The sequence below is a fragment of the Passer montanus genome, unplaced genomic scaffold, assembly GCF_014805655.1.
Source record: "Passer montanus isolate IOZ18808 unplaced genomic scaffold, ASM1480565v1 scaffold43, whole genome shotgun sequence".
In the NCBI taxonomy this organism is placed as follows: Eukaryota; Metazoa; Chordata; class Aves; order Passeriformes; family Passeridae; genus Passer; species Passer montanus.
The window spans coordinates 2,608,363-2,631,271 of NW_024369151.1; the positions used below are offsets into that span (position 1 = coordinate 2,608,363).

The following is a 22,909-nucleotide window of genomic DNA, read 5'->3' on the forward strand; positions in this document are numbered from 1 at the left end:
CCTCGTACCAGCAAGGGCCAGAGCTTTGCTTGGGGTGGCAGCAGGAGGCTGAGCCCTGGAGCACCACGATTTGGCTCTTTCCAGGGTGCAGGATGACTCTGCTCCTTCTCCAGTTTTTTCTGTCGCCAGGAATGGTGACACCAGATCCATCTCCTCCTGCCTGAGGCCCCAACACTGTTCCCTCAGCAGTGAGCCCCTAGCACATGATCCTTGTAGCAGTGAGGTCTTCACATGATCCTCTTATCAGTGATCTCCACAAAGGATCCCCTTATCAGTGACCCCCTAAAACGGATCCCCTTATCAATCCCTTATCAGTGACCCCCCCAAACACAGATAACCCCCTTATCAGTGACCCCCCATGTGATCCCCTTACCCCCCCGTGCTGCCAATGCAGGATCCCAAGAACTGCAGTGTCACCAAACTCATTCCAGAAGAAAAACCACCACATTCCCAAGCAGCTGATTTCATGCACCTTTACTTCTGCTCGAGCTGTCACAGGAGGGGTCAGGCAGGATCCCCCCCACGCCTGTGGGGTTTGGGGCCCTGCTGTCATTGCTCTGTGACAGGGCAGGGTTGGGGGCACATCCCTGCAGCCTCTGCTCTGGGGGTGCTGCACATCACCTGGGGGCTCACTGGGCATGGGGAAAGGGATTCCCACACGCCCGAGCTCCAGAACCCTTCATTCCATGCCAGGAACTGATTCTGAATTTGTCTGAATTTGTACCAATATCACTGGGAGCATAATTTGGTTTCACAGTATAAAAATCTATTTCCCTGCTAGGATGCAATAGCTCCTGCTCTTCCCCTGGTTCCATGGCCCATGGATATCAGGAGCATTTGATACACATTGGGAATCTGCTGATACATTGGCAATCTTCTGATATACACTGGGAATCTTCTTTTTTCCCCTGCCAACTGGAAAATTCTGTCATGAGACACTGATCAGGACATTTTCTATCAATGTGCTTCTGTGCTGAGAGCAGATCCAGCAGGGATTTGTTGATATTTTCCAATCCCTGGGATAAGGGATTTCCAGCAAAAATTAGTGGGAAGAAATCTGGTGGCCTTCATGGGAGGACCACGAGGGTTTTATCGTCAGGACCTGCTCTGGATGGGTTTGCTGTTGCTGGGGAGTGAGGCTGGTGCTTCAGGGGATGCTGGTGGTTCTTGTTTTACATCTGCAAATGCAAAGTATGGAGAAAAGAGAGGGATTTGAGAGAGGGATTTGGGATTAAACAAGGGGGAAATTCTGGAAGGGAAGGTCCTCTGAAAACCTCAGCTATCCTGATTGCACTTAAACACCCAGCAATTAACTGCAGAAAGGAGCTGAACAGCTTTGCTCAAAAGAGGAGTTTGATTCCTCTCCCTGATACATCCAATGATGTATCATCGACCTTCCCTGATCTTCCCGGAGCCTCTGCAAATTCCTGGCTCCCACTGCAGGATGGCAGCTGCTCCTTCCTTCTGCTTCTCCTTCACACAGCCTTAATCAAGGCATCAGTGAAGGGACACATCCCCTTTCCCCTCCCTGGTCAGGAGCCAGCTGTTACTTTAGGGGACAGGTGAAATTCTGGACATGTTTTAGGACCCCCTGTGCACACAATTCCCCTTCCTCCCCTCCCACACAGCTCATGGGGGCAGTGGGAAGGGAATGGCTCAGCCCTATGCCCTCCCTGGAGTCCCCAGGGACAGTTGCAAGCTCCTGGCAGAGGCAGAGGTGACAGGCATGGCCTGACCCTGTGGCAGCTGCCCAGGAATGTGCTGCTGCTCTGGGAATGTTTGCTCAGGAGTGACTCAGCCAAACCAGTGCAACCAGTACGGGTGGGGCACATCCCTGCCATGCTGAGATTCCTCTGCCTGCTGCTCAAAGCTGAGTTCACTTTCACAGGGAGCTTTGGCACCTGAGCAATGCAGTCAGGTGATGCTGGAGAATTTTCCTTGCCTTGGCTGGGGCAGGGAGGGGAGCCAGGATGGTCCTTGCTGTAGCCACCGTGCCAAAATGGAGCTGTGCTTTATCTGCGAAGCCACTGTGGTTCAGATGTGGGCTTTAAATGGGCCAGGGAGGGAAGACTGGGAGGCAAGGACAGGGATCTCTCGTTGCCAGCTCGGTGTGTGGTGCTGTGTTTTGGTGTTTGGCAGGGTTCTGGGTTACAGTGTCCCAGGGACACATAGCTCTGTGGGAGCAGGTGACATCCTCTTGTCCCCCTAATCCCACCCCACAGCACATCTGTGCCCTTTTCCAAAGGCTGCTATTTGCTCTATGTCCAGGAGTTGGAATGACATTTAACACCAAAACCAGCCAGGAGAAATAAAGCAGGGGAGAACAGAAACCTTTGCAGCTCGGTCCTGGGAGCACAGACGGGCAGTGTGGAGGTGCCCCCACCCCTGGCTGAGCCCAGGTGAGCCCAGCCCCCTCCATTCCCAGCAGGTTTGGGATGAGGTGAGGGGATGTCCCGGCCCCAGAGAGTCCATACTTACCCTGGTGGTGGCTTTGGGACATGCAGACGTCCCTGTCCCCAAAAAGCCCACACTTTGTGGTGGCTTTGGGACATGCGGATGTCCTGCCTCCTGAGCCCACACTTTGGTGCTGGTTTTGGAGCACGTGGATGTTCCCACGAGTCCCCCTTACCCTGCTGCTGACTTTGGGGCACAGAGATGTCCCTGTCCCCACTCTTACCCTGCTGCTGGCTTTGGGGCACAGGGATGTCCCTGTCCCCACACTCACCCTGCTGCTGGCTTTGTGGCACGTGGATGTCCCTGTCCCCACACTCACCCTGCTGCTGGCTTTGTGGCGCTGCCCGCGCCGGGCAGGGCGGTGGCTCCCGGGGCTCCCGGCTGAACAGGCTCCTCATCTTCCTGGCCACATAGCGGCAGGCTGGGGGGACAGGGGACACCTTTGTGGCACTGGGAACCAGCAGTCCCCCAGAGCAGGCTCCCCAGCCAGCGCAGAACGGGGTTCGCGGGATCCCAGCGCAGGGAGCTCCGGAGGGACTGGATTTACCGGGATAAACGAGACTTGTTTCGCTGCCTGCCGCCCTGGCTGTGTTCCAAACCCCTCCAGCACCAGCCTGTCTCTCCCCCCAGCAGCCCAGCCCGTGAAACACGCAGAGTATTTCCCCTCTAAGCTCTCTCCCCAAACCAGAGGTTTCCTTACCGTTGATTATTACTCAAACCATTTTCCCGTGGCTCAGCAGATCTGTCAGCCAGCCCGGCTGTGCCTCTCTCTGCTCTCGCAGGCTGCTCCGCAGTGTGTTGACTCAGCTCCGCTTCCTCCTCCCTCCCTCCCTGCCTGCCTGCCTCCCTCCCCCGGGTGAGCTCCGCAGTGTTGACTCAGCTCGGCTTCCTCCTCCCTCCCTCCCTGCCTGCCTGCCTCCCTCCCTCCCTGCCTGCCTCCCTCCCCCGGGTGTGCTGCTGCCGGAACGCCCGGGGAGGGCTCAGCCTGGCACTGCCCCCGGGCTCCCTGCCCGGGAATTCACAGAATCACCGGGCTACAAGAGACCTTCAAGATCATCGAGTCCCACCCAGCCCCAACACCTCGACTAAACCCTGGCACCCAGTGCCACATCCAGTTGTTAAAAAACGGTTAGAAACCGTTGTAAAATAGTTGATAGACCGTTAAGCATGTACTGTTAGTTTAGTTATTGTAAAAGGGGTTAAAGGGTAGTTATAGGAAATATGGTACTCAACATACCATAGCACACCTAAGTAGTGCACCACCCCCAGCGCAACGAGCCAGCCTGGACAGAACTGTCATGGGCCAGTCAAGCACCTTAAACCGTCACGCAAATGAAGGATCCAAAAAGAAACTTATCCAAACGGACAAAAAAAAGGTTAAAAAGGGGTTTCTGACCCACTGAATCTGTGCTGCTCCACCTGGGACATCGGGAACATCACTGCTGAGAAGCCCCAGCACCGGCGCTGCAGCGTCCTCGACAGGAATGCTCTTGCTCTGCCCACAGGCCCCTTGCTTTAGGCCTTTCTTTTTATTATAATAAATGCTGAAATCACTTTAGCACCGGCAGTCTGGTTCCGTTTTTAACACAGTCTTGTTTTAAACACATCCAGGGATGGTGACTGCACCACCTCCCCAGGCAGCCATTCCAGAACTTTATCACTCTTTCTGTAAAAACTTTTTCCTAATATCCAACCTGAATTTCCCTTGGTGCAGCTTGAGGCTGTGTGCTCTGGTTGTGTCAGTGCTGCCTGGAGAAAGAGCCCAACCCCTGCTTCTCCTGGGAAGGAGAAAGCTCTCAGTGCTGGCTCAGGGCAGCTGCTCTGAGGTTTGGGTGAGGGAAAATGAAAGGTGACCTGGCCCTGCCTGGAGGGGTTGCAGGTGTTGCTTTGTGGCTGTTGGAGGAGCTGGGTTTGGGATGTGGGAGGTGAACCTTGTGCTGTGACCCAAACTGAGCTGGAGAGGGTCCCAGCAGTGAGCACTGAGCTTGTGTGGGGCAGGGATGAGGAAAGGAACCTTCCCTCTCCTTTGGTGCTGCTCTCTCAACACTGCAGGGACAGTTTTAGGATTGCAGGATGATTTGAGTTGGAAGGGATCTTAAAGATCATCCAGTTTCAGCCCCTCTTCCACTGTCCTTCTGACCTCATGTCAGACCTTCAAGCCCTCTGATACCCATTGTATGATGGGGGTAGGGGTGACACTCTCTAACAGACAAAATGTAGGCAGAGGATTGTCCTTGTTTTTTCCAGGCTCTTTACCCCGTTCCACCTCCAGAGCACTGATTCAGTCCTGACTAAAGCCAGCTACTGAAGAAATGCAGCTTTTGTGCATCCCTTGCCAGACCCTGCTGCTGCTTGTGTTTCTCTGTGCTCCTTAATCCCAGTCAGGTGAGTTCTGAAAGCTCCTGCTTCGCCCTCTGGCCAGGGCAATGTGCTTCCCTTCCTATCTCTGCACCAAGCACACACTGATTCGGGCAGGTTGGACTTTGGTTTCCATGGCCTTGCACTTTGTGGTTTGTACAGGGTGCTCAAGTCCCATGGTTTCTGTGGAGCAGAACCCAGAGCTCCAGGATTTTGGAAAAACCAGGGCAGTTCTCCCAGTGCTGATGTGAAACCAGAATTTTACTGACAAAGAGACTCCCCAGCCTCTTTATTCTACTCCAGATGTGCAAAAATCTCTGAAAAATGAGTTGTCACATTAATCCATGTGCTGCAAACAGCCTGTCATCCATTGCAATTCCTACTGCCCCTGTGTGAGGCTGGTTGGAGATGGGGATGGAGTGCAGGACTGGAATATTCCCAGTCAGGGAGAGCCCACAGCCTCCTGGGCTCTGCTCAGGGCTGGCACTGCCCAGGGCAGCAGTTCTGCCTCCTGGGCAGGGGAATTGCTGGGCTCAGGCCCTGCCCGTGGCTCTGGGGCCATGGCTGGGCCTGGGGCAGAGCCCGGGCCTGCCCTGACCTCTGCACACAGGGACAGACTGGGACAGACAGACAGGGACAGACAGACAGGGACAGACTGGGACAGACAGACAGGGACAGACAAGACAGGGACAGACAGGGACAGACAGGGACACACACAGGGACACCCAGGGACAGACAGGGACACCCAGGGCTGAGGCCCCTCTCAGCCGGGGCTCCTCTCCAGGCTGAGCAGCCCCAGCTCCCTCAGCCTTTCCTGGACATGGAAACGCTCCAGGCCCTTCCTCCTCTCTGCAGCCTCTGCTGGTCCCATTCCAGCAGCTCCCTGTCCCTGCTGTGCTGAGGAGCCCAAGTGGACACAGAACTCCAGATGTGGCCTCTGTTGAAACCTGCAAGATCTGTAGGTGATACAAGACCTGTAGGTGTTAAAAAAATATCAATCAAAAACCCCAAACCCCGAGCAAGACCCTCCAGACCACCCCGCCCTGAACCTTCTGACCTCCAATCCCTCTGGAGGACCCATTTTCCAGTCCCAGATGAGCTCAGCAGGACAAGGGGGATGATTCAACCTTGACAAGGTGCCTGGAGGGGTGCACTGCTCCTCTGAGAATTGGCTTCTTCAGGCTCCACACCCCGTGTGTGGGTGTTCTCCTCTCGGGTGTGCAGACACATCCCTCTAGATGGTGCTAAGATAAAGAGAAAAGGTGGGTGGTGAGAGGCCGGGGAGGACAAGCTGCCCCTCTGGGCACTGCCCGAGGTCTCCTGGGTGAGGAGATCATCTCCCTCTCCATTTTCCAGCATTCCTGAAAGCGCTCATTGTGTCTATTGGCAGCAAATACATCCCAGATTCTTCTTCCACTTCCAATTTCCCTTGCTAGTGTGCGAGACTCCACAAATCCATCGTGACTTTAATCAGTGCATCTGCTCCTATCCATGCACGAGACCAGACAAGTGGGTTTTTAATGGCAAAAATCCATCTTGGCTGTTTTTTCCTACTTCAACCAGTTTTTACTGAGCAGCACAACTCATCAGCTGAGTCCTCTTCTATCTCATGCATCATTAACCAGAATCTTCACCAAATTCAAGCATAGATAATGTATGATTTATTGATGTGGGCAATCAAGAGAGAATCCAGCCTGGCTGCCAGAGAACAGCCAGGATTGTTGAGGATTAGAGTGAAGGATGTCTTTTAGATCCACGGCTGAGCAGATTTCACTGTGGAGTCCCACATGGGCAGTAAATGAGCTGTTGAAACAGAGCTGCTGTTAGAAGAGAGTGTAAAAACGAATAGCCCTGTTCAGGCCTGCTTCTTTTTTTTCCCCCATTAAATATAAAATGTGGAGAACGACTCTGTGAAGCTCTGAAGCAGGAGAACTGAGCTCCTCTCCCCGTGCCTCTGCAGAGGGAGATGATTTCCTGCACCCTGCTGGCCCCAGGGCACAGCCTGCAGTGGTGGAAATGGCTCTGGCACCATGGCAGGGCTGGAATTGAGGAGCCTCCAGCTGCCCTCCAGGTGTGTGAGCCCAGCCCAGCCTCCAGGTGGGTTTTGGTGTCACTGGTGTTGCTGTCACTCAGCCCTGGCAGCTGCCCTGCTGTCCCCACTTCCCTCACCCACAGACAGAGGCTGTGACACGTTTTAATTACTGCCCCATCTAGATTGGTTGGCCTGAGCTGTGTATGTGGTTTCTACTGATGCAGTGGAGAGAGATTCCTTTTGCCAAGTTTTCTTTCCAAGAATGGCTCAGCTCCATTTGTGATGAACCCATAAACTGGATTAAGAGCTCAGTTAGAGATTTTCTAGTGTTTGAAACCCATAATCTGGGCCAGGTTTCCAGAACAGCTCGGTCCCTTTGTAAGCAGTAAGTCACAGCCAGAAGTGCTCAGCACTTTGTGGTTTGTGTCAGGCTGCTCAAGCCTATGGTTTCTGTGGCACAGCACACAGAGCTCCAGGATTTTGGAAAAACCAGGGCTGTTTTATTTTTTCTCCCAGTGCTGGTGTGAAACCAGAATTTTACTGACAAAGAGACTCCCCAACCTCTTTATTCTACTCCAGATGTGCAAAAATCTCTGAAAAATGAGTTGTCACATTAATCCATGTGCTGCAAACAGCCTGTCATCCATTGCAATTCCTACTGCCCATGAGCACAGAATGTCACCTGAAGGTCCTGAGGGACCTCATCTCCAGCCACCAACCAGCCTGATGCCATTTCAGACCCTCTCCATGACCTGTGGGTTCTGCACAGCCTGAATTAATCCAGAGCTGTTCCAAGGAGAGTTGTGGAGTTAAATGATAGACTTACAGTTTTGGGTTGGAAGGAACCTTAAAGCCCATCCAGTGCCACTCCTGCCATGAGCAGGGACACCTTCCACTGTCCCAGGCTGCTCCAAGCCCTGTCCAGCTTCGCCTTGGGCACTGCCAGGGATCCAGGGGCAGCCCCAGTCCCTCTGTATAACCTGTGCCAGGGCCTGCCCACCCTCACAGGGAGGAATTTCTTTCTAAAATCCAACCTAGCCCTGCTCTCTGTAATTTTAAAACCATTTTCCCTTGTCCCATCACTCCCGACCCTTGTCCATAGCCCCTCTCCAGCTCCTCAGAGGCCTTTTAGAGAAATGCCCTAAATTTCCCAGTTTTTGGTGGATTTTACCCTCAGCACTGCTACACCTGCCCTTCTCCCAGAACTCCAGCTCAGCTCCGTGGTGACACCTTTTATGGAACACCAGCTCGTTTAGGAGGGAATAAAGCAGGGAAAGTGCATTTGGGGATCTGACCCCACTCAGAAGAAAGCCCAGTGTCCCCACAAGTCTTCTGCAAAGGCCTGGTGTCACTGTGATATATTCTCAAAAATCCCTTTGCCAGGATTTCTTCCCCTGGGAAGCTGAGAAGCCTCAGAAAAGAATGAAAATGATAATTATCTGATTGCTTTGGAATGCGGTCTGGAGGTTGCTTACCAACAGGTGCGTGTTTGATTGGTTCCATGTGAATTGTTTTTACTGAACGACCAATCACAGCCAGCTGTGTCGGACTCTCTGAGGAGTCACGGGTTTTTATTATTCATTCTTGTTAAGCCTTCTGATGTATCCTTTCTCTTTCTTTAGTATAGTTTTAGTATAGCATTATTTTAATATAATATAATGTCACTTATATAATTAATCAGCCTTCTGAGAATATGGAGTCAGATTCATCTCCTCCCTCGTCCTGGGACCCTCACAACCACCACAGCCTGGCATGAGGGGCAGAGGGGTCTTAGTGCCCAGGACACCCTTGCAATGGCAATCCAAGGAAAATTATTGTTTTAGGAGCCAAAGCTGGTGCTCTCTTTCTCCAGATGCTTTGTTCTTGGCATAGATGGTGGGGAATTTCTGTTGAATCAAACATTCCTCAGCTGGTTGTGGCTCTTTTCACCTTGGCGTCCTCTTTGTGCCACCAGCCCAGCCTGGCTCTTCCTCTCCAGACCTTGGAAACAGGATATTTCTGAGTAATCTATCCCAACATTGGCAAATCAAGGAGAGATCAAGGTGATTCCAAGCTTTTTATGGCAAAATCCCCAAAATCCTTTCCCTTCCCCAGCCCTTGGCAAGGTGATGTCCATGCTGAGAGGGAAAAGAGACACCAACACAGCTCAGAACAGCCAGCCATGACATGGAAAATGCCCAGCCCAGCGAGGTGTCAGGAGGAGGGGCAGATGTGGCAGAGCCCTGGCATGCACCAGCAGATTGGTTTGTCCCCTGTGGGGCACGGGCAGGCTTTAGTAGTGATGCCAGCTAGGTTTGGCACACGCCCAGGCACCAGGGCCAATACAGGAGCTCCCTCAGGGTGTATTCCATCCCTGCTGCTTGCCAACCATTCCAATGGCGTGTGAGCCAATCATTGCAATGGAGTGTGAACCAACCATTCCACTTGTTTGTGAATGTGTGTGAACCAATCATTCCATTGGTGTGTGAGCCAATCATTGCAATGGAGTGTGAATCAATTATTCTATTGGTGTGTGAATGTGTGTGAACCAATTATTCCATTGGTGTGTGAATGTGTGTGAATGTGTGTGAACCAACCATTCCATTGGTGTGTGAGCCAATCATTGCAATGGAGTGTGAACCAACCATTCCATTGGTGTGTGAGCCAATCATTGCAATGGAGTGTGAACCAATCATTCCATTGATGTGTGAGCCAATCATTGCAATGGAGTGTGAACCAATCATTCAATTTTTTTGTGAATGTGTGTGAACCAACCATTCCATTGGTGTGTGAGCCAATCATTGCAATGGATTATGAACCAATCATTCCAATGTCGTGTGAGCCAATCATTGCATTGGTGTGTGAGCCAATCATTCCAGTGGCATATGTGCCATCTCCCTGCCCGGCCTCCCTGCCGCTGCCATCTTTGGCAGGGCACCTCCAGCCATTACTGGCACCCTTGGAAGGGTCTTGGGATGATTTGCCTGAAGAACACTGGATAAAAAATTCCAGTGCCCTGAAGCTCCTCTGTGTGGTAATCACATATCCTCTGAACAGAGAGAGACATAATTCTCTCCCTGGATTTTCTTGGGAAGCTGTGAGAAAGCTCAGAGAAAATGAGAACCAATTTTTATCTCCACTTGCTGCACCTGTTGTTGTGCACATGTGGGATGTGTTACGGAGATTTGTTTACCAAGGGGTGGTTTCTTCATTGGACTCTGGTGATGGTGTTTTGATTGATTGACCAGTTAGGTCAAAGCTGTGTTGGACTATCTGGCAAGGGTGAGAGGTTTTCTTCTTAATAGTATAGTATAGTGTAGTGTAGTAACAATACAGCAATTGATCAGCCTTCTGCAATCATGGATTCAATGCTCAATATTCCCCATTCAGAGGACCACTGCTGCTATACCTCTGGAGGGACCTCCTCTCCTCCCAGAAATGAGGGAGCAAACAGCTCAGAGCTTCAAGGACTTGTGTGTGTTTTTCAGCAGCCTGTGCCATGTAGGGTGGCTATAAAAACCCAGGCAAACCAGGCCTTACATGGAAAACCCAAAAACCCAGGCCTACATGGAAAGCAGTACCCAAAACCCTGATAAATTGGGATATTTCACCTTCCTTCTTACCCCCACAGCCAGATGGGTGTCAGAAGGGATTTTATGTGGCACAGTTTAGTCTTGAGAAATGTCATTTGTCATTTGGGTGTCCCCTGCCATTGCGCCATCTGAGGGCTCACGCACAGAGTGTTCTTTGGATGGTCCTGACCATCCCTGCTCCACTTCCCTCAGGGTGACCAGGTCATCACTGCCCTTCCTCTGGACCCCTTCCACTGCAAGGAGGTTTTGGGCCATAAAAACCCAGGCAAACCTTACATGGAAAACCCAAAAACCTAGGTCTACATGGAAAACAGTGCCCAAACCCCTGACAAATTGCGATATTTCACCTTCCTTCTTATCCCCACAGCCAGATGGATGTCAGTTTAGTTTTGAGTAAGGTCATTTGGGTGTCCCCTGCCATTGCATCATCTGAGGGCTCATGCACAGAGTGTTCTTTGGATGTTCCTGACCATCCCTGCTCCACTTCCCTCAGGGTGACCAGGTCATCACTGCCCTTCCTCTGGATGCCTTCCACTGTCTGCAAGGAGGTTTTGGGGTGCCTGGTAGCCCTTGGAGCCTTTCACCCTTTAAATACCAAAGTATTCAATACCAGTGTATTTGATGCTTTTAAAAATAAATAGATAAATAAAGAAATAACTGTATTACAGACAGCCTTTATTTTTAGTTGAGCTTTTATTTTTAGTTCCTGCCTCATTGTTGGGCACATGGGGAGAATGAAGTGTTGGTTTTCTCTCAGAAAACTGAAACAAGAAGGGTGTTCAATACTCTGGCTTTCCCATGTTTCCTTTTCTTTTAGCTCAGATAAACACAGAAACCCTTTTTTTTTTTTTGCATCTCTCTGAACCCTTTTATTTACATCTCATTTACATCTTAATATTTACCACTAAATCCTTGTGCCACTCTCAGGTGGCATTTACCCTGACATCCTCATTTCTAGGTGTTGTATTTCTCATTCTGATTTTCTGAAAGTCTTCTCTTGCCACTCTGCTGGTTCTTCCTAACACTTTCTATTTTTCTGAATGGGGAGGTTTTGCTGCTGAGCCTTTCTTTTCTCCTACAAGCTGCCCACTCTTCTGCTTCTCTCTGATTTCTTTCTGGTTTCAGGTTTCAGTCTGTTCATGTAATGAACAGAAACTAAAACTGACTGTTCGGTGCCTGGTAGCCCTTGGAGCCTTTCACCCTTTAAATACCAAAGTATTCAATACCAGTGTATTTGATGCTTTTAAAAATAAATAGATAAATAAAGAAATAACTGTATTACAGACAGCCTTTATTTTTAGTTGATTCCTGCCTTGTTGTTTGGCACATGGGAAGAATGAAGTGTAGGTTTTCTCTCAGAAAACTGAAACAAGAAGGGTGTTCAATACTGTGGCTTTCCCATGTTTCCTTTTCTTCTCTTATTTCAAATGAATGCAGAAACCCTTTTTTTGGGTATCTCTCTTAACCCTTTTATTTACATCTCATTTACATCTTAACATTTATCAGTAAATCCTTGTGCCACTCTCAGGTGGCATTTACCCTGACATCCTCATTTCTAGGTGTTGTATTTCTCATTCTGATTTTCTGAAAGTCTTCTCTTGCCACTCTGCTGGTTCTTCCTAACACTTTCTATTTTTCTGAATGGGGAGGTTTTGCTGCTGAGCCTTTCTTTTCTCCTACAAGCTGCCCACTCTTCTGCTTCTCTCTGATTTCTTTCTGGTTTCAGGTTTCAGTCTGTTCATGTAATGAACAGAAACTAAAACTGACTGTTCACATGATCTGAAACAATTCAAAAGCCCAAATTTGCCTTGTCTGTAAAAGCTGTACTTGTGTTTTTCACTCAGTGTGGGCACCAGAGCAATCACACCAGTACAAACCAGTGGCCAGGCTGGGTTTAGTGGGACATGGGACAGAAAGGCAACTGGCAACAAATTCCCTCTGGATCAGACTGTTCTGTTTAAATAGTTATTAATGACATGAAATTGTAATAGTTATTAAATAATTATTAATGACATGAAATTGTAATAGTTATTAAATAGTTATTAATTACATGAAATTGTCTTTAATTCTTCCTTCTCACCTCAGTGAAACCATTGCTTTGGGATGTGGTTTATCAGGGAAATTTTAAGATTTGAGCTGCACCTTGCTGAACCCAGCTTGTCTGGAGCCACAGGGACATCTGTGCCAAAGGATTGATTAGGGGCAGGATGGACCAGGGCTGTGCTTGGCTGCTGCTACCTTTATTTCAAGAAAAAAGATCTTTCCTTACTATTAAAAAATTAATATTTCCTGATGTACCCCATGTTTTGGGCATAGCTCAAGGACTGATGCATCAGCTTCAGGGTGTGTTTAACTTATTTCAGGAAAATAGTCTTTCCTTACTATTAAAAAATTAATATTTCCTGATGTACCCCATGTTTTGGGCATAGCTCAAGGACTGATGCATCAGCTTCAGGGTGTGTTTAACTTAAAGCTCTTCCTCATGGTGGGAGATTTCTAGAAAGCCTCAAAAATAATTTATTGAAGGAGAAAATAACCCACTAGTTTTCATACTGCTGGGGAATTTTTCTCTAGGTGAAATTTAGATGAAAATTTGAAGGAGAAGTTGTAGGACTTGGTGGTTTCCATTCAGATTTTCTCCTGTGCCTTGAAAAGGGATGGAGCAAGAGGTTGTTCCTCAGCCAGGGCAGTGTTTATACCCCTGTTGGAGACAGAAATAAATGTGATTAACTCCAGGGGAGCTACATCAGCGTGCAGCCACTGCTGCTGTGCTCTGGCAGCCTTGGGAGCAAATTAAATCAGAACTCTTGCTGCTAACTTAGGTGGGGCTGAGGGTTTTAAGGCAGGCTAGGGATTTAGCTGTTAATATTAATGGAACATTTATAGAGAAATTTCTCTGGGCTGCTTCACAAAGCAGCCCAGGGTGGCCTTGGGCCAGGCTGTTGGCTGCACACACCTGAGGTGACTTTTACTTGTGGTGGTTTTAAGTCTCTGGCATCAGCTGCCCTGAGTTTAATATGGTTAGTCTGGATTTACAGCATTGTAAGTGGGCCTGAAATCAAGTTTGCTGTGCCTATTAGAGGGTGAAATTGATGTCTTTGCAAAGAGCCCAGGCAGCCAAAACTTCTGCGATGCTGAAATCTCAGCGTGGGGTTGGAGAGCCACCCGACAGATTGGCAGTGGGACTCGTGGTGTGGGTTGTGGAACTTGGAAAACCCCAACCAAAGGCCTGAGCCACCCCTCTGAGGCAAACTGATTTCATCAGCCTAGCACAGGCAGGGGGAGGTGACAGAATCCAGAGCAGTCTGAGGTGGAAGGGTCTCCAGAAGCAGGGAATGCGGGGTAAGAGCTGTGCAGGAGTCACCCCTGGAAGGGGCAGGTGATGCCTCCCCCTGTGCCCTGGGCAGCTGGTGATGCACAGTGCCCCTGGGGCCACCCTGCCATGCCCCTGGAGCCAGGGAGCTTCCGGAGGGTCCATCCCCCCTGTCAGTCCTCACTCTTCCCTGGCAGAGAGGTCAGCTGGGAAGATGTGACAATTGCTGGGGACATTTCCTAAGCAGGAGCAGGTCAGGTGCCCAGGGGGGAGCAGGGGGCACCAGCTCTGCTCCAGGCTCTGCTCTCCTGTGCTCCTCATTCCTCATTTTTCCACCTCCTGCTCAGCCCAGGCATTTTCCTCCCATTTCAGGGACTGCCCCTTGTGCTGTTTGTTGCCTCCTGCAGGGATCAGAGCCACGTCCATGGCCCAGACCTCTGAAACCTGGCAGAGCAAGACCCCCTTTTTAAGCTATTTTTAACTATTAGCTTTATTATGATTTATTATTAACTACTACTGATTTATTATTACGTACTACTGATTTATTGTTAAATATTTTTATAGGGTAAAATAGGGTAAAAAATGACAAAGCATGAGGGAGATGAAACGTTGAACTGATGAAATTTGTCAGAGCTGTTATTTTCCTGGAGAATGGTTTGGAATTCATTTCCTCTGATAGGCTGTGAGATAGAAGGGGATTTATAAATTAGCATTCATTCATATTTCTGGTGGCAAAAGCTCTGTCCCTAATCCATCCCAGCAGCTCTGCAGTGCCACATCCATTGGCACTGCAGCAGCAGTTCCTGGAGAGGATGGAAAATCTGTGTTACAAATTACTGTGGCAAAATCTGCTGCTGGGGAACTCAGTCCTGGGGCTGCAGAGGTTGGGATGAGCTGGACTTTATCCCAGACTTCCCCTGGATTGGGAGCCAGCCCTTCTCAAAGCCCTTCCCCTGTTTTAGGGCTCTGTATCGCCCCACAGAGCATTTAAGGTGATGATCCCCCTTTTAAGCTAATTTTAACTATTAGCTTTATTATGATTTATTATTAACTAGTACTGATTTCTTACTAACTATTTTAACCAGAATTCTCTGTGCAACCCCTTCCCTAAAGCTGATTGTGCTGGGCTGGGAGATGCCAATTCAGAGAAGGATCAGGGAGAGACTGCTCCTTGGGAAGCTCAAATAATTTGTCCAGAAGGAGTAAAACCAGTCCAGCTCTGGACAATCCTGCAGGGATCAGAGCCACATCCACAGCCCTGACCTCTGAAACCTGGCAGAGCAACAGGGAGCTGCCATTGGATCCAAACCCACTCCAAAGCCCCTTTTAGGGGCAGGGGGAGCTCTGGGGAAGGGCTGGTGCTGTGGAGGCTGGTCCAGATGTGCTGGCAGCTGGCAAGGAGGGCTGTGAGGTGTGGAGGTTTCCCAGATGTGCAGCTGCTTTGGAGGATGCTGCTGGCTGGATCCCTGTGCAGATTCTTCCTTGGTTGCCAGCTGGCAGCAGCACCTTTGTTTGTTCTGGTTGGGAAAAGGGAGACAAATCCTCTGAGCAGCCCCTGTTGTGCGAATAGCCAGGCCTTTGGGAAAATGCTGGAATTTGGTGACTCTCTTGTAGCCATTGGCCTGAGATATATATATAATATGAAAGATATTGTGAGGAAGGGCTGGGAGAGCTGGGGGTGCTCACCTGGAGAGGAGAAGGGTCCTGGGAGAGCTCAGAGCCCCAACCAGGGCCTAAAGGAGAGCTGGAGAGGGACTGGGGACAAGGATGGAGGGACAGGACACAGGGAATGGCTCCCATTGCCAGAGGGCAGGGCTGGATGGGATATTGCGAATTAGGAATTCCTCCCGGTGAGGGTGGGCAGGCCCTGGCACAGGGTGCACAGAGCAGCTGTGGCTGCCCCTGGATCCCTGGCAGTGCCAAGGCCAGGCTGGACAGGGCTGGGAGCAGCCTGGGACAGTGGGAGGTGTCCCTGCCCATGGCAGGGGTGGAATGGGATGAGAGTCAAGGTCCCTTCCAACCCAAACTTGTGAGTTTATGATTTAGCTCCACAACACTCCTTGGAACAGGATTCTAGATTATCTTTGAATAGGATTACATATTATATTTTTAATGTAATATATAAAATATTTATTGTATATTTTCTTCCCTATGCTTGGCACTACCTTTTGGATTTTATTTCCTCCAACCATCCTTTTCCCTGTGTATCCCTGGCCAGGGAATTCACCCCATTTTAGCACCCAGAGGTGCCCATTCCCTCTCAGTGGGATACTGGGAGCCAAAGAAGCTTGGAGCAGCAACAGAGCAGACTTTGCTGTAAGCACCATCCTTCTCTTCCCACAGTGGGTGCCAAGCTGTGTGTGGGATGAGTTCCCAGGCTTCCTTTTGACCTGGGTAAGACATTTTTTCCTTACAAAGAGGTGACCTCATCTCAACTCTTGTGTGAGCAGGGCCAGGGCTGCTCACGTTCCCGGTGACGTCCGGGTCCTTCCTCTCCTGTCCAGCTGCCAGGAGTGAGGGCTGCAGGCAGATAACTGTGACCAGGCCTGGATTAATTTCTATTTATATCCCACATCCAGCACTGGGCTACCGTGGAAATTCAGCTGTGTTGAATAAAACAAGAGACTTAAAAATAGCCCGGGTTACCGGATCTGAGCTCCCCGCTCTGGAACAGCTCATTCAAGGGCTTTACGTTTCCAGATAAGCACCTTGCTGCTCAAACAGCTGCTTCCACTTGGCAGTCTGGGAAATGAGGGTTATTTACAGTGTGGAAAAGCAAACCAGCCTGGTTTGTGCAGCTCGTGATCTTTAGTGGGAATTCCCAGTCTAACAATGGAGATGGAGCCAGGGGAAAGGGCTGAGGGAAAACTCAGAACAGCAGCTTGGAAAAGGATCTGGGGGTGCTGGTGACTGGCCAGCTGGAGCTGAGTCAGCAGTGCCCTGGAGCCAGGAGGGACATCCCCGTCCTGGGGACATCAGGGACAGCAGCACTGATCAGGCCTGGGAGGGATTGTCCTGCTCTGAGCTGGGGCAGCCTCACCCCCAGTGCTGGGGGAGCTTTGGGCACCACAATAAAGATCTAAAGCTGTGAGAGAGTGTCCAAAGGAGGGACACAGGGATGGGGAAGGGTCTGGAGGGCTGTGAGGAGCAGCTGAGGGCTCTGGGATTGTTCAGCTGAGCAGAGTGAGGGCAGAGCTCCCTGGGGCTGCAGCTCCTCCCGAGGGGCAGCTCCCATCTCTGCTCTGGGACAGGGACAGGAGCCAGGGCACGGCTGGGGCTGGGCCAGGGCAGCTCAGGCTGGAGCTCAGGGCAAGGCTCTTCCCCCAGAGGGTGCTGGCACTGCCCAGGCTCCCCAGGGAATGGGCACGGCCCCGAGGCTGCCAGAGCTCCAGGAGCCTTTGGCCAGTGCTGCCAGGGATGCCCAGGGTGGGGTTGCTGGGGGGTCTGGGCAGGGACAGGGGCTGAATTTGATGATCTTTGAGGTCACTTCCAGCTCAGGATTTACCATACTCAGCTCTGTACCAGCACCTGCCTGCCCTGCATCAACCACAAGGCACTTTGCAAACACCAAGAATGAATTCATCCTTTGGAACATTCTTGTCCCTCAGGCTTGGCTCTGAGGGGTCATGACTGGAGCCATGTGTGTCCCCGGGGACTGGTGACACTTCCCCGAGTGCTGTAAAAGAGAGAGTTATTTACGAGCTGCAGTCACTGCTCAAACAGGGCAGCCACTCTTTGTGCCGGGTGACGCACTGGGGCTCCAGTGCAGGCCAGGTTTATCTGTGTTCCAGCTCCTTATCAGTAGGAAATGGGTGATAAAGGCATCCCTGGGTGTGTGCAGCTCGGAGGGATCTGTGGCAGCCTTATCACCGAGTGGGGAGCAGCGCTGACACGCCGTGCCCCGCGGTGTCACAGGATCAGGGTGTGCTGATAAAGCTGCTCAAAGCCCTTCCCTGCCTGAGCTCTAGGGATTGTCTGGAGAAGCTGGGTTTGCAGAAAATCGTGGAATCATCTTAAAATCATAGTGCCCCCTCCCTGGAAGTGTCCAGGGCCAGGTCTGAGCAACCTGAATGTGTCCCTGCCCATGGCAGGGTTGGGGTGAGATGGTTTTTAAGGTCATTTCCAACCCCCCAAAGAAATATAATACAAAAAGAGGATGTCTTTTTGTTAGGTACAACTGCTGGGATGGACTCCAAGCATGGAAAAGCTTTTGGCCTGAAGGGTCTGCCACCTCTCCAGGCCTTCATGAGATGACCCTGGTGGGTCCCCTGGTCCTGCTTGGGCTGATCACATTCCCATTTCCACCACCCTGAGCCCTTAACACTAACAGGAGACAGGACAGCATCCTTGTTCTCCTGGTGCTGGTGACAGCCCCAGGGAGCTGTGGGGACCGTGGGCAGCCCTGCTCCCAGCCCAGGCAGGGCTGCTGAGTCCCCAGTGCCCTGTCAGCAAGAAGATCTCCCTGCTGTGAGGGGACTCACCTCCTGTGCATCACCCAGGTGACAAAACCACGTCCCCTCCTCGCAGCTGTGGGCACAGCCAGGGCTCAGGGTGCCAGACGTGGTTTGTGCTCACAGAGGAAGCTGGTGATGAAAGCAGGAGCTGGGGCCTGGCCCACAGGGAGCTGCAGGGTTCTTTAGCATCTCTGCTTTCCAACAGCAGCCTTCCAGTCATTTCTGGGTGTTTGAGTGTGTTCTGATTGATGTGGCAGCGCCTGGGGATGGGGAAAAGCCCAAATAGGAAGGGCAGATGTGAAGTTTCTCAAAACTTGTAACAGATGCAGAACAATAAAGGTGAATGGGTGAAAAAAGTTTTCTCGGGTGGAATTATCAGGTTAAACATCAGGGTTAAGAACTCTACTCGAGCTCATGCTGGATGAGTGATCCTGCCCCTCAGCGTATTAGACAAGTCACATTCACACCTAGAGCTAATTATACACCCAGGAGAGTTCTTTATGAACGTGATTAACATAATTGATCTGCTGATGGATAGAGCTGCCAGTGTGAGGTAGCAGAGCACACAGGTGTGATTTATATCTGAGATCATGAATTGTTTGTGTATCCACCTTTCAGGTGTCTGAACATCCTGTGCAAACATCCAGACACTTCTGGCTCGTGTCAAAGTGGTGGGGGAGTTGAGAGTCTGAGCCAGTACTCACAGCCAAATAAAAAAGTCTATCAAGTTCCTTGGGGTGGTTCCAAACCTCAGCAAAATTAGGAAAATCTTGTGGGTGATGAGGCAAATTGGCAGGATCAGCCTCATCAGCCCTTCTGCTTGCAAAACTGCCTGGCTGTGTGGAAAAGAGGGGAGTGACACAAGGTTTCTGTGGCTCTGTGGGATTTCAGGGGACAAATTGCTGCAGGTCCCTCCCTGGGATATGAGAGGAAGTCAGGATTCAAGGCAGGTTTGATTTTTTGGTGCAGGCTGGTGGGATGTGATGGAATATTGGTGCCAGAGGTGGGTGACAGGGACCAGGCATGGAGCTGAAATATACACAGGGAAACAGGAATTTGCCCCTGTGGGGGGATGAATTCCCCACCCTGCCCAAGAGCCTCCTCCAGACAGCCCCATGCAGGCAGGGGAGGGTGGAGGGCTGGTGGGGAGGGGTCTGCAGAGCTCCTCAGGGGATGTGATCCCCCAGAGATGCTGCTTTGGGATGCAGGATATCTCTGCTGGGCTCAGCACTGAATGCAGACATTTCCTTTAAGAGCTTAGAGGTTGAGTGAGAGGAAAATTCTGGGCTGCAGAGCTGGCTCAGGGCAGCATGAATTCATTATGGCTTTGTGCACAGTCTTGCCAGGAGGTTACCATGGGGCACCTGAGGGAGCACAACCCTTTGGCTGCATCTTCAAAAACACTTTTCAGCCTCTCTGAAACCCTTCCAGCAGGAGGGTCAGGCACAGCATAGCAGTGACAGGAGGGAAAACAAGAACCCAAAGAGAAGGTCAGGGCCTGATGGGTTGGAAGGGATAATTAATTTAATGGAGCCATCATGGCTGGTTGATTGGAAACCACTGCCCACCTTCCTGGAAAAAAGGGGTTGCTGGAAATTAAAGAGTGGGGAGGGGAAGGGAGGTGTCAGGGCCAGCAGAGCACTGAGTATCCCAGAGCAAGGACAGCCCCAAGGAGAGGCACCTCAGTGACAGGAGGCTCCTTTGTCCCCTTTGTCACGTAGGAGAAACTCTGGGGTCCACAGTGAGAGGAACATCCATCCAAACCCCAGATGTGCTCAACAGCTGGAGTAGGAGAAACTCTGGGGTCCACAGTGGTGTGAGAGGAACATCCATCCAAACCCCAGATGTGCTCAACAGCTGGCAGCTCACTCAGACTGTGGCAGGGGAATTCCCCATGGTGTCCTGGCGGGTCCCAGGCAAGGTCCATGGAGTGGTTTGGGGTCAGTGCCAAGGATGGGTTGGGATGTCTGACGAAAGGCTCATTTCTGCTCTTCCACCCCATTTCCCATCCCCCAAGCCCTGGCCTTCCTTCTCCATGCCAGAGGGACTCACATGTCACAGAGGTGCAGGAGAGACAAATGTATTGGCAGTGATTGCAGGGCCTGTGGGTATCTCTGTGACCAGGTGGATTTTTGGCAAAGGATAAATGGTAAGAATTGTTAAGGACAGCCAAGAAAACAAAACATCTGTACAAAAATCCCCCATATGAGCCAACACAGACCAGTTTGATTGTCCTGCAAATGAGAGATGCTTGGAGGAAGTCAGGATTCAAGGCAGGTTCAATTTGTTTGGTGCAGGCTGGTGGGATGTGATGGGACATTGGTTTTGGGAGTTTTGGGCTCAATCCCATGTCCCCTCTTCCTGCTGTCCCCTTTGGCAGGAGCAGCTGGTGATGAAGGCACAGACCCAGAGGTGCCTCTCAGTGCCTGGCAGGGAGAAGGAGAGCAGAGAAACCAGCAGTGAGGACAAAGTGAGTAATGGTGGCAGCAGCCTGAGTCAGCAGTCAGTCACTGCGGGCTGTGAAAAGCCCTTTCTCATGTGGTTGGAGTGAACATCACACCGGCGGCGCGCGGTGCTGGGAGGTGTTCCCGACCTCAGCACAACCAGCAGGCCTGTTGAATTTCCCTTCCACCCAATTTTTTGTTTCCTGATCGAGCTTTGTCCCCTGTACCTGCTCTCTGTGAACTTTAACCGAGAGAGGCCAGCAGGAGCCGGGGGACTTTTAGGGGACCGCAGAGCTGCGGGTGATGCTTTAAGCCATTGCTGTTTGCTTTTGTTTCAGCCCAAAAGGTGTTTGTAAATGTGTGTCTGACTGAATGGAAAGATGGGGTGGATTTTTTGGTTGTTGTTGCTAAATATTTCCATGCATTTTCTGAGATGATTTAAGAGGTGGCTGCTGAAGTCATTTGCAGTAACTGAGTAAGTGAAGTCAGGGTCAGAAACTCAAGGTCCCAACTCTGTTGTTTTGGATGTATAAATGAGCTGATGTCCTTGAGCTTAATTTTTTTTCCCTACCCGGCTCAGAACTGTTCAAAAAAATGAGTAAAGGTTGGAAAAACTTCAGGATCTGCACGTCAATCTAACCTTATCCACTCTTTCCTTTCCAGTGATGTGCACATCCTGTCCCAAGGGAATGCTCAGCCCCACAATCTCCCTGTCACAGATACCATAAGATACTGGAGAATCTTTTTTAGTCATCTGAGGTATGAAATATAATTACTGTTGCTAGACATTGCAAGGGTTTTAAATTATCAGTTCTTATGAAATCTCTGCTGTGGGAGCTGAGCCTTATCTCCTTATGTCCTGACAGCACAGCCCACGGAGCCTTGTTCCTGTTTAGTGGAAGGAATTCACCTGTCACCTCATTGCCTCAGTTCTCACCCTGCTGTCACACAGTGCAGAGCAATAACCTCTCACTGAAATGCTCACTAGAGAGTGATAATCCTGTCCTGTTCAGGCACATCCCTCCTGTTTGATCTGAACTTACAGCAGCAGGTCCACACCCAAAGCAGACACGGGGTAGGCTCAAGTTGCTGGTGCTGCTCTGCTTTCTGAGCTTGGCTGTGGCACCAGAATAACCATTAAAACTCTTGGCTGAAGCACTGAGCTCCAACGCCAGAATTTTGGTGGTTTCACCTTTTTTTTTTAAATGCAGAAGGAAGGCGGGTGCCTGCTGCAAGCCAGGTAAGATTTAGCCTGCAGTTATTAACAGCAGCAGGTTCTGCTGTGTTAGAAACTGCCCACAGCTGATTCCTTTTGCTCACCTTAGACATTTCCATGGCCCTGGGAATGGCTCAGCAGGGAAGCTCCAGGAATGCAGCCAGATCCATCCTCACTGCCTGAGCCCCCCCTCAGCTGGCCCTGGGCAGATCAAGGCTGATCTGGAGCGGGTGGAAAAGGGAGACCCAAAGCTTCTCCTCTTGGCTGAACCATCCCTCACCTGGCAGGAGGTGGAGAGGTTTGTGTTCAAAGCAGGCTGGAGTGGAGCTGTGCAGGGACAGGTTTCTGTTTTGCAGTGCTCAGAGCTGTCTCTGTGAGCATGGCAGTGCCTGTGCAGGAAGCTGTGGATGTCAAACGATGCTGGAGTGTGACTTTTCCATGGGAACAGCTTTTCCTGCGTGTGGCAGGACCACGAGGGCTCCGAAAGGTCTGTTTTGAAGTGGCTCTGCCACGTTTTGTGTTTGAGTGTAGCCCTCTGGCACCCTGGATGTACAGATACATCCCTGAAGGGTGGGAGGCAGCAGTGGGGAGGTGGGAAGTTCACAGGGTGCTCCAAAGGAAGAGCTACATCCTGGCTCGGCCACACACAAACATTTCCTCAAAGGCACTTGGGACTTACTGGTTTCTAAACCCCAGAACTGGGCCCTGTTCCCTCCTCCCCTCGCAGCAGTGATGCAGCCACCTCTCAGCACAACACGGACTCTCTCAGGAGGCACCTCAGGTCACCCTGTGGCTTCTGCAACGTCCTCAGCTGCTGTGTGGGACAGCCAGCCCTGCCCTGTGCTGCTCGGTTCCTGTTCCCAGCAGAGCTCAGGACAGCCAGAGTTGATGTCACCTTCCTTTCGCTGTCTGTGGACCTGTGACTTCCTCATGAGGGGAAGAGGAGGGGCAGACACGGATCTGTGACACTGACAAGTGACAGGGCACTGTGAGGGCACGGCTGGGGCTGGGCCAGGGCAGCTCAGGCTGGAGCTCAGGGCAAGGCTCTTCCCCCAGAGGGTGCTGG

The 22,909-nt window shown here is 50.9% G+C and overlaps 1 long non-coding RNA gene across 1 annotated transcript; it reads right to left on the reverse strand.

Moving 5' to 3' along the window:
* Nucleotides 1-459: 459 nt before the first annotated feature.
* On the reverse strand, nt 460-3,307 carry LOC120507380. The gene is made up of 3 exons (XR_005628741.1): nt 3,155-3,307; nt 2,774-2,875; nt 460-1,178 (listed from the first exon to the last, which is right to left on the reverse strand). It is a non-coding gene; the product is annotated as an uncharacterized LOC120507380 (long non-coding RNA).
* Between the last annotated feature and the right edge of the window lie 19,602 nt (nt 3,308-22,909).